The 16083-nt window shown below is 35.2% G+C and overlaps 1 pseudogene; it reads left to right on the top strand.

The window, feature by feature from the left end:
* Positions 1-6128: 6128 nt before the first annotated feature.
* LOC148791273 (F-box protein GID2-like) lies at positions 6129-6769 on the top strand (annotated as a pseudogene).
* The last annotated feature ends 9314 nt before the right edge of the window (positions 6770-16083 follow it).

Genomic DNA, 16083 nt, shown 5'->3' with positions numbered 1-16083 from the left:
AAGAATATCATGAAAAGAGGAAAATGCCCTTTCAAAGGAAGCAATGCTTATTCCAAACCTTCCTTAGCCAAGCGATGAATATTTGATATCATGCATGGATTTTACTTTATTCTGTGCCCAATTAAAAGCTATCCAGCAACCAAGGATATCTTAAAGACTTAGGCTTTAAGGTGGAGGCATTTGGGGACCATGAAGAAGGGGCCTCAGGCTCAAGGTCATAGCGTGGCTACTTGGCTTTGCAATTACTCTTACAATGACAGTTTCACGATTTTTCATCATTTTATATGCAACTTGCACCCTTTAATGCCTTCTCCTATAAAGCCACAGTTGCAAGGTAAAGCTGTAAAAGCTGGAAAGTTCTTTTTTTTTTCTGATGGGTTAGAGCTAGCTTTTGAATAATTGGATTTTCTTAAGACAACTGGAAATTGGCCCACCCGAGAGCTGCCCTATCTTTCTTTCTTTCTTTCTTTATTTTGGGGTGGGGTGGGGGGACTGATTTGGGCCAATTTGAGAAGTCAATCATTCAAATGTTGCTTAATATGCATCTAGTTTCAGATTTGTAACCTTTTTTCGGTACCCATCAGGCCATCACTAGTGATTGAGGTAACATATGGGCTTAAGGTCTGACGTAAGGGCCTTAAAAGAAGTATGCCCACTCCAGCTCAAACCAAGGCCCAAATTTGCCAGCTTTTAGGGTCATATGCTGGCCTATAATTGAGTTCTGGTTGTTGCAAGATCATATGGCACTTTTTTTAGTATATAGTCATCTCGATTTATTGCTTTTTCTTTTAGTTTAAGGTCGTGAGCTCCTTTGATAACTATGAAATATTTATCGAGTACTAAAAGCCTAGAATAAATGACAAAGCAGTAAGTCATTTCTGTTCGGCCACTTGTTTTTTGGTCAGTCTGTTCAGATACCTCGGCCGTAATAAACAAACAGTCCTTCAATATATAGCTTATACCAACTTGACTTCCCATCTTTATATCAAATTTCTGCTTTAACTGATTTTGCTTTTTCACCGTTGAAATCAGCCTGGCCAAGCCAATTTATTAGCTTAATGCATCTTCCTCTGTGCGTAATATTTGTTTCCAGATGCTCCTCACAAGGCTTCTGTTAATGCAATGCGTTTTTAGAGTACAAATACAAAATATATACAGTGTAAAACCTCTAAACCTTGTATTTGCTCTGTACATATTTATCTTTGTACTTCTCTCTTCCCAAACTCAGCCTTATTTACATACATCATTATACAATTTTGCATGTATACATGAATAATGGACTGAGGTCACACCTGTGCTCCAAAAACGCTCCCACAGCATATCCCAACCGTGAATCAGGAACATCTTCTGAAGCGGGCAGGAGATGTTCCCAATATACGGTTGGGATATGCTGTGGGGCGCAGATGTGAATTCAGAAGTAAGAACAAGTAACATAGCCCAAAATTAGGTGACAGATTTCTAGGCCCAGAAGGGGCCCATAGGTCTTCGGGGCCAATCTCAAAATTATCATCCCTAAACGCAATAAATCACAGCTATAAGAACTCGTGTTGATTAACTAGCGACGATTTTTTCCAATGGCAGGTTAAGGGTTCTCAGGCTCCCTGATGGGGATTCCTCTTGTGTATGTCCTCAACCAAAATATCCACCACAGATTTCTCCATTTCTAATAGTCGTAGTCTAAGCTAAAAGATCTCTGTCTTTTTTCCCCGCTGACACTTGAAAGATCGATGTATGTCATACACGAACATTTGATGACTAGTTATATATTACATTACACTTTGACAACAACAAGTTGAAAAGATTACAAGGATTAGGAGTAGACCAAAAAGAATATTAGTCAAAATAGTAAGAAATGATTATTTGAACACATAATTTAATAAAAGATACAGCCTTAAATAGAACGGAATATTAACAAAATATATTCATGTAGCCAACCCCATATAGTTATAATAGGTTTAGATGATGACGATAATATTCCATAGCAGGAGTAGTAGCTCACCTAAGAGGTCCCTCCTGGTTTAACTTATACTCATTGGTTATGCTATAGCTTTAACATCACTATAAGATTTTAATAGTACTTTATTATTAGTCATATTTTCTTTATAATACTTTATACTTAAGTCATCCATGTTGTTAAATAACACACTTTTTCTGAACAAGAGAAGATCTTATGACTCAACCAAGGGACTTACCCACAGATCAACATGCCACGATCCAAAACCCACTATCAACTGATATTTTGAGAGATATTAATTTGTTAATGTTTGTTTGGCTGTTTGAGGACAAATCTGTACTGAAATTTGTGCAAAATGACTTGTAACCTTTTTAAAAGATAAGCCATTTTGCATATTAAAATTTATTTGGAGTCTAAAATGAGATAGTGGGTTTTACTTTTTGGAACCCTAGTGGATAACCTATCTGATATCTCTTTAACTTTAAACTTTCAAAAGTAATGACACAAGCAAGATTTGATTTTAAAGAATTTTCCCATCTCCACGTAAGCCTAAAATTCATTAATCCGGCATGTCACTCTGATTTTTAAGGTTATTTTTTTAAAACGAAATATTACAAAATAATAAAAGTATAATTTGTCAAATATAATTCCTTTTTCTCTATAAATGTTTTGAACGTTAAAATATGGGTTAATTACTTAAATATATCCTGTGATTTGACCAAAATACTTAAATATACCTTATAGTCTGCAAAACCATTTGAATATACCTTATAAAATAACAGAAATAGGCTATCTATCTGTTAAAGGAGCAGTTTTGTATGCCCACTAAATATTTTCATAATCTCAATTTTATCCCTCTATACTGTTCTATTTTTTTTCTTTTTGTCCTTATGACTCACTCCAGTTTCTTGTTCGTATGAACAGAACAGAGAAAATCCACTATAGTCTCCAAACCTATATAAGATTTGTAAAGGTTTTCCTACGTTTTTCTTCTTTTCTTTGCATTTTCCTTTAAACCAAACATAACTTAAGATGGCAATCAGCTCAACTTCCTCTACTACGCCCTGGGAATTGAAGGAACCTCCTGCTGAACCTACATAAGATCCACATCCAGTAGTACAAATAAACCCAAGGGTACTTAAAGAATTAATTATGCCTCCATCACAGAATATTACGTATTGGGTTCCTCATGGCCGGGATACATAATATTGGTCTCTCACTACTAAGGCTGCAACTTGGGCCGGGTTGGCCTGAACCCAACCCGAAAAAGTTGGGTCGGGTCGGGTTGATGTTCGGATTAAGGTTGAAATTCATGAACCCGACTTTACTTTGAATTGGGTTAGGGTTAACCCTTTAGCCAACCCAAGCCAACCCGAACCCAACTCTATAGTACATGTCATATAAATATATGCTATATGTAATATATAACATACATTGATTGGTTTAGATGCATGATATTTTTATAGCCCCCACCACATAGTATCATATATTTTTTTAAGATAATCTCTTCACTTAATCCTAATCAAAAAGACTAAAACCTTAATAATAATATTATTTTTTTTTTTGAAAATTTTATTTGTCATCTCCACTATGTTGTTTTCCGCCCAAAAAAGATCTATCATAAGCCATAACTCATAATAAACTATAGTCATTTCTAACACTTGTTTCTCTGAATTTTGTATTAAAAGAACAAAAAAAAAGTCAACAAACAAATACTAATGAAACATAGGATTAATATATGTAGTGAAAATTGAGTTAAGATATAAAATCAAAAAATTCTATGAGGTTTTAAGGGATGGGAAGAAGGTTGGGTTGGACCCAGCCTGAGCCCAACCCAACCCAAAATTGACTTCGGGTTGGGTTGGATTGGGTTAAGGTTGAAGGAATTTAGTTAAGATAGGGTTAGCGTTGGGTTGATCGGATTGAAGGTCGGGTTGGGTTAGGGTTAGGGTTGAACTAGGATTGGCCTCAACCCGACCTAACCCGGCCCGACTTGAAGCCCTAATCACTACTTGATTCATGAGAGACCTCCCCCAACTAGGAGCCAGCCAAGTGGTTAACGGTTGAATTAATTTTGTTCAGCAGCCAAATCACTCCAATACTTTTTCCATTGAATAACAACTCATTTCGCACAAATAAAAAATAGGAAATGCCAATAGTGATCCAGGATAGCATTTCTACAATCAATTGTTTGTTTGGAGCACCCCTGATAATCTAGAAAACCCAGTCCATGACAGAGAGATGAGAGGACTGAAGCCTATTAAGCAATCAGGGGGACCAAACCAAATAGCCTTATCTAAGGGGCACTGACAAAAAAGATGGTCATTCAACTCAGGATCAACCTGACAGAGGGCACAAAGCCTTTCTTCTCCCATTAACCCTAATTTAACATTGACAGGAAACAGGTCTGCCGAGCTCGCCACAGGGCCATCTTGAACCAACCATCTACCTTTAACTTCTGCACCCATTTCAAACAGGTTTATGGGCAGGTTGGGATAAGTTCTCGGTAAGGGGTTCTCCAAATTTATTTGCACTGATGCAAAACCATAAAGATGCAAATGATTCCAATATAAATTATGATTTATTTTTATTTTAAGTTTTATCTTATTTTGTTTTGATTGCAGTACAAATAAAGTAAAGTTAAACTTAAAACAGAATAAGTAAAACCCAAAACAAAATTAAATCAGAATTTATATTCTTTTCATTTACACTCATAAATAAAATTGCACTGCAACCAAAAACAGCTTTTAATCCAAATCCACGGGGGATCTTGCCCTAATGGCCGGATGCGGCAGCCTCACAAATTTGATCGACTGCTTCCTCCTGAAGAAACCTCGACAACTGAGGTCTATCACAAGAACCATCCTCCCTAATCAAATCAGAAATCTTCAAATTTTGGAACTCCCTGTTCAAAGGTTAGGAAATTCCCGGAACAACCTTCTTTGTCCCTTTTCATCTCAACATTCATCCTTGTTGTAAGATTGGTGTAAAGATAAAATTTGAATTCCCCAATTCTATCCAAGTATACATGTTTAAAAAGAAAAAAAAAAAAAGGAAACTTCCTTAAACCTCTCCTGAGGTTTCATATAAACACTAAAACATCCCCTTCTCTTTTTGAAATAAGACTCACATCACCTATTGACTAACATGTCTGGACACTAGCAACATCACATTGATGTTTTGCTAAAATTCCAATAATGGGTTCCTATTTAACTTGAATCTAATTCAAACAGAACAAAATGTCCTTTGTGCTATACTTTCAATATATATTAATGTTCACTAAAAGTTCTACAACAAACAAATAAACAAAAAGTGAACTCGTCTTGCTAATACTTTACCCATTTATTAATTTAGAAGATCAATCAACAAAATCCCTATATAAATTGATCCTGTTATCCACAAACCATTCAACAATTTCTGCCAATCCGAATTTTGCACAAGTACATATCAAACTTTGGATTACATCATTTACATGCCAACTTTTGATTGGGCCCAAATTTTACAGGTGGTATAAATTTAGAGGATGAGCTTCAGTATAGATGGTTTTCATATGCTATGAAGCTATTAATTTGGCCACATAAGAAATCAGGTGATTCTTCCACAAGTAGGATATTTTTGGTATAGATCTCAAAATCCTATAGGGATTTTTTCTTTTTAATTTTCTCTCATTCTTTCGGAATTAATTATAGTCATTCAATAAGAGATAAAGATTAAAAAAACTGCCAGGAGGTTTTATCGTAATATCATTTCTTAAAAACCTCAAGGGAGTTTCAAGGAATTTTACCTTTAAAAGGCCCTTTTTCCATGGTGTGTATTCCATGCCAGATGGCTTCACCTTTTTTCGTTTAAAAAAAAAAGGAAATTCCCTATCAGTACCTTGTACTTTGTTTCGAGTGAAAATTTGGTCCCTGAAATTTAAAATATGACAATTCAGTGTCAGAACTTTTAGAACACAATAATCTAATACTTATCATTAACCAGTCGTTAAGTGGCATGTAAAAAGACACAAATGCCTGTCCACAGTGGCGTTCTTGTTATTTCATTAAATCCCAGTCCTAAATATTTTAATAACTCAATCCAACAAGAGAAATTACTCTGCACTGAGGTTGGGGACCTTTATTCTATTCTCCATTATCAGATAGACCATTGTCATCACAGCCAATTTCAAAGCAGATCTATGGAATCAGCGACCAGAGAGAAGCGAGGGAGAAGAGTCCTAGGCCTAGACTTCTGAGATCGAGAATTTCCTTTGGGTATTTTGTTTTTTGGTTGTATCTTGAGATGAAGAGAGAAGTTGCCACCTGCGAAGATCCAATGGTTGATGACTAGAAAAGGAGGAAGAAAAAAAGGAGTGAAGAAGAAGAGGAAGAGAGTAGTCAAGAGACTATGTTTGTGCTTCTCGATGAGGATCTGCTCTTCGAGGTGCTGACGCACTTGGACACGGTCGCTTGCAATCACGTCTTGCGTTAAAAAATAGTGGCATGGGATGGCAGTTGTGGGAGTTGGCACTCGACATTGGATGAACATTGGCTGCGAAAGTCAACAGCTCTGTTCTATGGTTCTTGCTCTCGGAGGTTTTGGTCGCCTCCATTCTCCATCCCTTTGACCCCTCTTAAAACCACCTCCGTCACTGTCGCCGTCTCCGTGGGCCATATCATCGTCATCCTCTACTCCCTCTCTCTCGTCTCTATTTCCGGCTCCAGTAATTCCATAAAAAATACTGGTTCATTGGGGAAAAGGCGAGGTTCAACTATCCTTGTCTCTCCTCTTCATTTGCTATTTCTTGAAATGACTGTTAACAATAAAGGCAGATGATTTCTGCTCTGCTCATCACCTTAACTTTTCTTTTTTTTTTAAACTCATATTATTATTGATAAATTTTCTTGGGTTTTTTTCTTTTTATTATTAACTTCCAAAGATATAAGAAACGATGGTGTTTGTGAAATGAAAATTAATTTTTGGGGTGTTTATGCGTAGATGAACATAAGAATTTGTAGGTTGCTGGTTTGTGATAGAGAGCTTGGACTTTATTTCATCTCCTTGAGGAAGAAGATAATGAACAGTGTCTTTTATTTTTAAGAGTAATTTTGATATTTTCAAAAGTATTAAATCGCACATGAGGTCATGTGTTATGCATAACTGAGGTCCATTAATGGTAGGTACTACACATTGTAGTGTTTCAAAAGTTTGGGTTCTGGATTGTTGCATTTTAAAGTTTGGGGACCAAATTGTCACTCGAGCCAAAGTATAGGGTAATGATCGAAATTTTCCAAAAAAAAAGGTAAATTACAAATTACCATCATGGACCTTGGATAGTGGCAATTCTTCCGAAATTTTCATTTACAACAAAGACGCCCTTAAACTTTTAGATTCTGACAAAGACCCCTCTCCATTAAGTTGAGTGACGAAAAAGTTAATTTACCAAAACACCCACTTGACAAACTTCTATAAAATGGAAATTATAATAGAAAACAAGAAACTTCTATATAAAAAAAAAACTCAAATTATATTGCAATAAACATAGCATGTAATTAATATCAATTAAACCAGTAACACATGAAAATTGAAGAAAAATATTAAAAAATTGTTGAAAAAAGGGTAGTTGAGATATTTAGAAAAGTTTAAACATTTAAATAAAAATCTTTTTCAAAGTTAACTGATAGAATGTTAAAGAAAGGGAGACTTTGTTAGAATCTGAAAGTTCAAAAGGATTTTGTTGTAAGTAAAGGTCAAGAAGGTAATTGCCACGAGTTCAAGTCATAAACTATTTAAGGAGTGTGAATCAAGCATTTGCACACACAATTTTTGAAAATCAGTTTGTCTCTCTCTCAGTCCAATCTACTACTGTCTCATAGAAAATTTCTTTAGAGACTCTTCAACTTTGCTGGTTGCAAATTCTCGCCCATGGCCTTGTTGTATCCTAAGAATGGATTTGCTTGTAACCCAACAGTAAACTCAGTGAAACTGAGTGGGGGGGGGAATAATGTTCTAAACGTGCCTCAGAGCTTTTCCTCCAAGTTTCAGTGACTCTGATTCCCAACAATGGTGTTCAGGCAAGGATATATATGGCATATCGCATCCTCACTCGTGGCAAGCTATTTCTCTCATTTCAACAATGGTCACCAGCTCTTGTATTGGGATCTTCTGCCAATAAAACAGGTTTCGAGTTCCAATCCTCTACCAATTTGATTTAACACTGTACATCTCACTGGAACTCAGCATAAATGTGGGACCCTTTATGTATAAAATGTACAATAAGATCATGTTGATAGGGAAAAACTTTAGCTGTTGGGGCCCAACAGCCTCTGCTGCTGACAGAATTTGTAGGAATACCACGTTATTCTGAGAATGGGTAAATTATAAGTTAATTTATTTTTACTAAATACCAAAGCATGGGCATGAATTGGTGAACTGCCTAGAATGTGCCCAATCCAAAAACTGTCTCAACAGCCTCCAACAACCAAAGTTAACTCTGTTGATAGATCGGTAGGCCGGTCTAGCGATCGATTCATTAGCACTCCAAAGATCTCGGACTAATAACGTATCTATGAGACAAGTCAGCGGATTCACCTTACAGGTCACCACAGGTTCTTACAACTCGACCAGTTCTTGAGGTAGGTCACCATATGGTGGGAGACCTGTTAGCCCGGCCCGGCCGAGGTAGTAGGGGTCGGCCTGGTCGAGGTGTTTTAGGCTGACTTGCCGAGCTGATTCACTTACTCAGCGCCAAGGTATCGCTTAAAGACCACATGTCGTGATGTAATTTAAAAGATCAAATTACCGCTCATCAGCTTTTATAAAGAATCTCTTTTTAGCTCTTGCAAATTTGTACTAGGTGGTAGGGGAGAGAGCTTCTACTAATTTCTACATTTAAACTACACTTTTAGGTTAGGGGGAGGGAGGGAGGGAGGGGGGCACTCATAACAGGCTAATATTTGTCTTTGTGTTTTTTTGACGTGCTTCTACAATTGTAGTGGGAGGGAGGTGGAGAGACTTCTAAGCAGGTTTTGTATGTGTTTTCTTGGTATTCTTCTACGGTTGTAGATTGGCTCATATTATCATGCCTGGGATATGGTTTAAATGTTGCAAAATTAGGATATTACTGACATATTCTTGCTTCTGTTTATTCATAGCTCACATGCATGCGTTGCTACCCTTGGAATTTATAATTTTTTAGAAAAAATCAAAAGAATCCAAAAAGGTTTAAAAGGAATGTAGGGATTTCACGAGGGATGGGAGATTTTACAATTTATAAACATTATCTGTTGAAGAGAATGATAGATGGAGGGGAAAGAGGACGGGAGATTTAGGAATGATCTCATTAGAAAAAGTAGTGATGATTTTATTAGACAAAACTGATGGCTAAGAGGGAGACAGTGGAGCTGTGGGTGGGAGGAGGGAGATGGGGGGATTTAGGAATGGTCTTTATTAAAAAAGAGTGCGGACACAGATCATGTAGGACATTTTTTTTTTAATTTTTTTTGTTGGGAGTAGATCATTATAATTCATTGTAATATGTGTATCATTATAATTCTAGGGATCACCCCAGATCCAGGTAATTATGTGCATCATTGTAATTAATTCAAAGTGAAATTATTCTCTCAAGCAAGTAATGCCTTGCAATATGAAACTGTTTTGGTTAATTCTTACGGTTTAATGGAAGAAAACATATGTATTTTATATGGTCTTCTAGTTGCTTAAACATCCCTCTAGGGCTTGAACACCCCAATGAGAGAAATAATACTCCACCTAATAATAATGCCCATTTCCGTTATTTTGCAATCTTATTCTCTCGATTAATCAAATCAGCAATGAATATTTTGGTAAAATTACCTTCACCATAGGTGCTGTTAAAGGACTTTGACTCAAGTGTTGGAATTTAGGAGCATATGGTAACTTTCAATCATAAGTGAAAGTGCGAGCCTTTAAGGCCTTGTTCGTTTTTTGGTAAGTTATTTATTCAAGTAAATGCAATTATTTGGATAAGTTTTTTCTCAGAAACACTTATCTAGGTAAATGCATTTATCCATATTCTTTTATTTCCCAAGTAAATAAGGTAATGACCATTTTAGCCACAAAAATTTATAATTAAAAGGGGTATTTTTGTCTCATTCAAGTGATACCAACATTCCCCTAGGTGGAAAATTTATTTACCCATCTAGGAGATGGGTATCACTTACCTACCTAAGAAAATAAACTTTCCCAGGTCTTCACATAAATCTGAAAAATGAACATGCAATTTTTGGTCAATGGGAACCAAAATCCTATTGATCAGCTTTCCTCTCTCTCAAAATCCAAAAAAAAAAAAAAAATGCCCCCTAAGTGTCACTACCTTCAAAGTACAAGGTAGTTCCTTGTAATTTTACAAAGAAAAAAAGGATTGGTTCTAATACCTATTCAATTTGAAGAACTTACATTGTAACAGGATTAAGATAACAATTTAACCCTTTCCTGTGGGGCCCCGCCCAGCCCCTACCTCGACTGGAGTGGGTTTTTTGACCACTATTCGGGGTTCAGGGCGAGTTCTAAGAAACCCAAAACTCTGGGGATTGAAGATGGGGTGGGGCCCCAGCTATATTATGTGGCATAATTTATATACATATATACATAACACTATTAATATATGCTATATTATATTACATAATATAAAATAGTTCTATGTAGATTTAAAAAAATAAAATATATATATATATATAAGTATACAAGTAGGAATGACCGAGGCAGGGTAGGACAAGGCAAATTCGAGGGATCTCCATTCTTTGCGGGGATGGAGATGAATTAGGATTTCTAGCCTTGCTAGGGATCGGGATGGGGCATTTGAGTTCAGAGTTGGAGATGGAGTAATCAAAACTCGGTCCTACCCTCCACTATTGCCATTCCTATATCAATACCATTGAGGCCTGAACCAATGATGCGAGGTAGGGAGGCCCTTCAAATTATGATAAATGCTTAACCTGAGCTCGTACAATTTGCACCCTTACTGCTTGAAGACTGACATCTTAATTTGTGTATCACTTATAATAGATTTGGCTTGCTTTTTTTAAAAAAAAAATCTTCTAATTTCATGCATTAAAATGTAATGAAAATAATTCTTTCTATTTCTTGAGACATCATTTTTTCTAAGCATCTCTGCACATTGGAGTCCCCTTGCTATTTTTCAATATATAGGTTTGAAGCTAAAGCAGAAAAATCGATTAGCTATTCTTATTTGTTTTTTGTATATATTTCTTTAGGTTTGTTTTCTTGATAGACAAATGGGCTATACAATAGGATCGGGGTTGGTTAACCTTCCCCCCAAAAGGCCAAAGCCCCTAAGCCCTCTCAAACCTGTCTGGTGAAGTGGAATTCAATCCCAAGTTTCCCCTACAATCAATTAGAGAATTTGCTGACAGGCTAATTTTGAATGGGTTGATATTCTTTAACACGCCCCCTCTCACACGAAACCTCACTGGGCCTGAAATATGAACAAGCACAGACCCATCCATACTTTGTATTGAAACTTAATTAATTATAACGGGGGCAATGAAGATCGAACAATAGATCATTTGGTCAAAGTGGCTCTAATATCATCTCAAAAAACCATTTAACCTAAAAACTTAAGCTTTCAGGTGGGATTCTTGAATAGGTTGATATTCTCTAACAAATTCAACCACACTTTATCTTTAATCCTTTTAAAGTTTTTTTTTTTTTGATAAATTTTTTTAAAGATCATGACTTAGATGGTTCAATAGTTAGCTCACCACTTGAATGAAAAGAAAAAAAAAAATGATTCTATAATATGTTTTGAAAACAATGGTTTCGGGTTTTTCATTGCGACAATTAACCTAATTTTTGGTGTTGTCCGGATTTTCATGAATTTTCTCCCTGAATCAGGCTATTCGTTTCCTCTGATTCCAAACATTATATCATTCCACACAATCATTTTCGTTATTTATAAGCCAGTGCTAGGGTTAATGATCATTTATGAGTTACGGACTTTGTATCGGGAAACTAGCATAGGTACTAGGGAAACATTATCCATGACAAATCGTTTTCAAGTCGGATAAAAACTAGAAAGTATTTTATGAGCCCACGATCAAATTAATAAAACAATAAATGGGCCTCTGATTTTTTTGTTTTTTTTTTTCTTTCTCTACTAATAGGCCTCTGATTTGATGGAATCATAAAAGAGCATATTCCCTTATTTAAAAGTCGAAAACGCCCCTATTTTGACTTTTATAATGCACCACATTCACAATTTCACATTTTCAGATAATAAAAAAGCTGAGAGCCGAGCTAGAACCTAGAAGCCAAGAAGCTGGCAAGCGAAATATTAAATGCCAAGGCAGACGATGCTTACTTGCTTCGCCTCTAACCGATTGTCTTTTTTTATAGCGTTGTTTTTGGTAAATTAATTCTGAAAAGGGATGAAAGGTGTGAGTGAGACATTCCGTAATCCAAAGTAGCCATCTTTCCCTCTTAAAGCAAAGTTGCTCTCTCCACGTGCCACCTACTGATGATGGGCCGACTCACCCAAATCCCCATTATATGGGTCCCATTCCCTCTCCAGCCCTTTCCAATTTCATCAAAATACTAGCGGACGAATATTATCTAAGTTGAATTAATAATATATGTATTATTATTATAAAAGGATATAAATAAAGTATGCAATGTTATAAATGTATAAATCATATATATTTTACAGTTAATTATTAATGTTTCCATCTAACTGAGTTATGTTCAATAATATTTTACAGTTTTTATTAAGGAAAAGTAGGCAGATTTCTGAATTGGGTTGCCACCTATAAGAAACACTCGAAAACTACCGCTAATGGAAACCTCCCGGAGACGACGGAGAGTGTTCAGTTTTTTATATTGCCCAAAAAAGAGGCAAAGTGCAGACAATCCTCACCGAAAGCATGTAGTAGCGCCATTGCCGACGAAGAAATCAAGGCGAAAAATAACACTGGTAGAGAAATTAAAACCACTACACAGAAGTTTGCTATTGGTTATGTTTCCTTAGACATGTGCCGCACTTGAAAATTTATTTAATTAAAATGAAAAGAAAAAAAAATTAAAATCAAAGTAAAATCCCAACTGAGGGGGAGTCATGTCTATGGATATCAACTTTTCCCATCCCCAATGGGGACCTGATTTCCCCGACCCAATGGGGTCAGGGATGGGGATAGTTTTGGCGGGACGAGGGCGGGGACGAGGATTAATAGGAATCCCTAGTCGAAGTCAGGGTCGGGGATGGGGGGATTGAGGTCCTTGCCCCACCCCGACCCTGATTATATATATATCAAAGCATATTTAAAACATTATTTATAATATATAATTTTTATTTTATTTAAAAAATACTATTACCTAAAGGCATTTTTGGGATTTGGATCCCCACGGGAAACCGATCCCCGTCGGAGATCAGGGATGGGGGTTAATTTCAGAATCGGAGTTGGAGACGGAAAATATGATTACCACCCTAAACCCGTCCCGTTGCCATCCCTAGTCATGTCATGCTTTCTTCCTCTATCAACATTCATTCATATGCAAGGCATCCATGAGGAAATTAATGGTGGTGTCTTCATATATTCTTAGTTTATTTATGATTTTTTCTAGCTTTATTTTTTGTAAATTTTATTTATTTATTTATTAATAATTTAAGGAATTATCGCCTAACTTATTAGTTACATGGGAATTTGAGAACTAGGGATTTGATGAGCACAAGTTATCTGCTGCGTTGTTGCTTTAGTTTTTTGTTCATTCAAGTGTGGGAAATTAGGTATCAACAGATTAAGAACTAGGGTTTTAGATACTCAATGAAGAAGAGGGTAAAACGGTCTTAAAAAGCATGCAAAGAATAATTTTGAAATGTTTAAATATACACAGACAATACTTGTGAATGTTTTTACTAATTATTTGACATAGAACATGAGGAGTTGAGTTTTAGAATCTAAAAGTAGAAGGTCGTTCCATGTCATAAGTTTAAGTTCAGCCCCAAGTGCCATTACCCCCAAATTAAGGGCAGTTTCCTATAATTTTTTAAATTTTCTTCTTTTTTTTTTTACTTGGCAAATTTTAATATGTAGATTTTTTTTATGAAACAAAAAGCATATATTCAACGAAGAAAAGTCTTTTACAAGTCAAAAAAAAAAAAAAAACTGGTTTAGAAAACCATGTACAAATGCTTTGTATAGAGAAAACATACTTGACGATGGTATGGGCAATCCTATTAAAATCTCTTGATCTCTTGTAACATGGCAGAGGGAACAAACCGCAAAGAAAGTAAGCTTCTACAATCTTTAACGATGTCGGCAATGTCCCAAGGCGGTGAAGAAAATCACTTTCCACTTATATTATTGACAACCCAAGATCCTGAGAAAAGAGTAAAGTATAGAATAATAAATCAAAAGCTTAAGTTTCGTCAACATGAGAATGTAATTACTCAGCCATAAATAAATAGGGAGAATGAAGGTTCAGTCTAGGGTCAGAAATTTTAGGCCTAAAATATAGTTGGGCTGGGTGTCAGCTTAGAATTGATGTCAATTTACAGGTATGTATTAACTTTGGTCAAAAAGTTAATTATCAAAAGAAAATAAAATTGTATCCAAAAAAATAGGTATAGTAATGCTTTCTTTTCAGAGTATAAAAGTGTCAAAAAAAAATACATTTTTGCTCTCATAATCATTACTTTTTTACATTTCAAATAAACGCTCGCAAATGCGAACCGGGGTACATAAATACCCTAGTTTGGTGTTTGTATCACAAACAAACGAAGCCTAAAGGGAGAACATGAATGAAACAAAATTACCCTTTTTTAATAATGAATTTTTATTGCTAAAATTGTCATTTTTCTTGTTTACCTATAAAATAAAAAACATGGGTAAATAACTTCCCAAAAAGCGAACCGGGGCTTAATTAGAAACTCCAGCTTGGGGGTGCCAACCAGCCAACCTACTTCATGTGGTGTACGGTTTACCAAGGAAGAGGTTGAACAGAAGGGAGAAAAACAAAAAAGAAAAAATACGGACAGGCCTAACATTCAAAATGTCAAATACCCATATTTTATGCATTAATGCTTGCCTGTAAATTGGCATCAATTCCAAATTAACACCTATTCCAACAATACTTTGGACCTACAAATTCTGACCCTGGGCTGAACAGTCATTCTCCCAAAAAATATTCAAGGACTCGTAATAAAATCCAACGGTGAAAAATCATTCCCATCAAACACCTTCCTACAGCGCTACATCCAATTCCAAGCATGCCAAAAAAAAGTAATGCACACTTACGAAGATCCTTAATATCACTCCTCTGTACGGAGTGAGTGCAAATCACACTACAATAAACAAAGCGATGATCAATGAATGTAGCAGTGTTGGGTAGAATGTTCCGTTGCACACCCATAATGTAGCAGTGTAGGGTACAATACAAGATGAAGGGCTGTCCCATCAGATACAATTTCTGACAAAAACACTTATTATAATTTCATGGAATCTCTCTCTAGCAAGACAGTCGACGTAATTATGCCTCTTCTTGTTCCAAATTCTTTTTCTAATTTTTTGTTTTTTTTTGAATTTTTATTTTTTTAATTATACATAATTATTGATTAAACCAATAAGAAAATAATATACATTAATTATATCTAACAACCATAAAGAAAGAGGGATTTTCTTTTCTAATGTTTAATCAAGTGGCACCATTGTCTCTGATTCCTATATATCTCCTAAATTATCTCTAACTCACATTTATCCCTTAAATTATCTCTAATTTAGTAGAGAAATTCCCTCATAAACTATCTCTAACTCCTATTTATCCTTTCCCCCACTTTTGATTAGTCAAAATTCTATCCATACCATATCTTTTCTGCATCATAAATTTTCCCATCTAAAGAAAGTGTCAATTAAAAAATTTTAGAATTATCTAAATATTATAACAAAATAATGTACTAACTTTAAAATATTTATTCAAAACACAAAAATTAATTATAATAGATTTAATAATATTCATATTATTAATAATTTTATTTTTTTATAAAATTCATCATGAAATTATGTAGTAACAATATAAATTATAATTTTATGAATTATTCAATTCAAATAATAAAAATTTAATATTAAAAAACAAAACATTATTTAAATATTTCAATAACT

This window comes from Nelumbo nucifera, chromosome 5 (assembly GCF_055504915.1).
Source record: "Nelumbo nucifera cultivar China Antique chromosome 5, China Antique-T2T, whole genome shotgun sequence".
Taxonomy (NCBI): Eukaryota; Viridiplantae; Streptophyta; class Magnoliopsida; order Proteales; family Nelumbonaceae; genus Nelumbo; species Nelumbo nucifera.
This window is presented reverse-complemented; position numbering and strand designations above follow the sequence as displayed.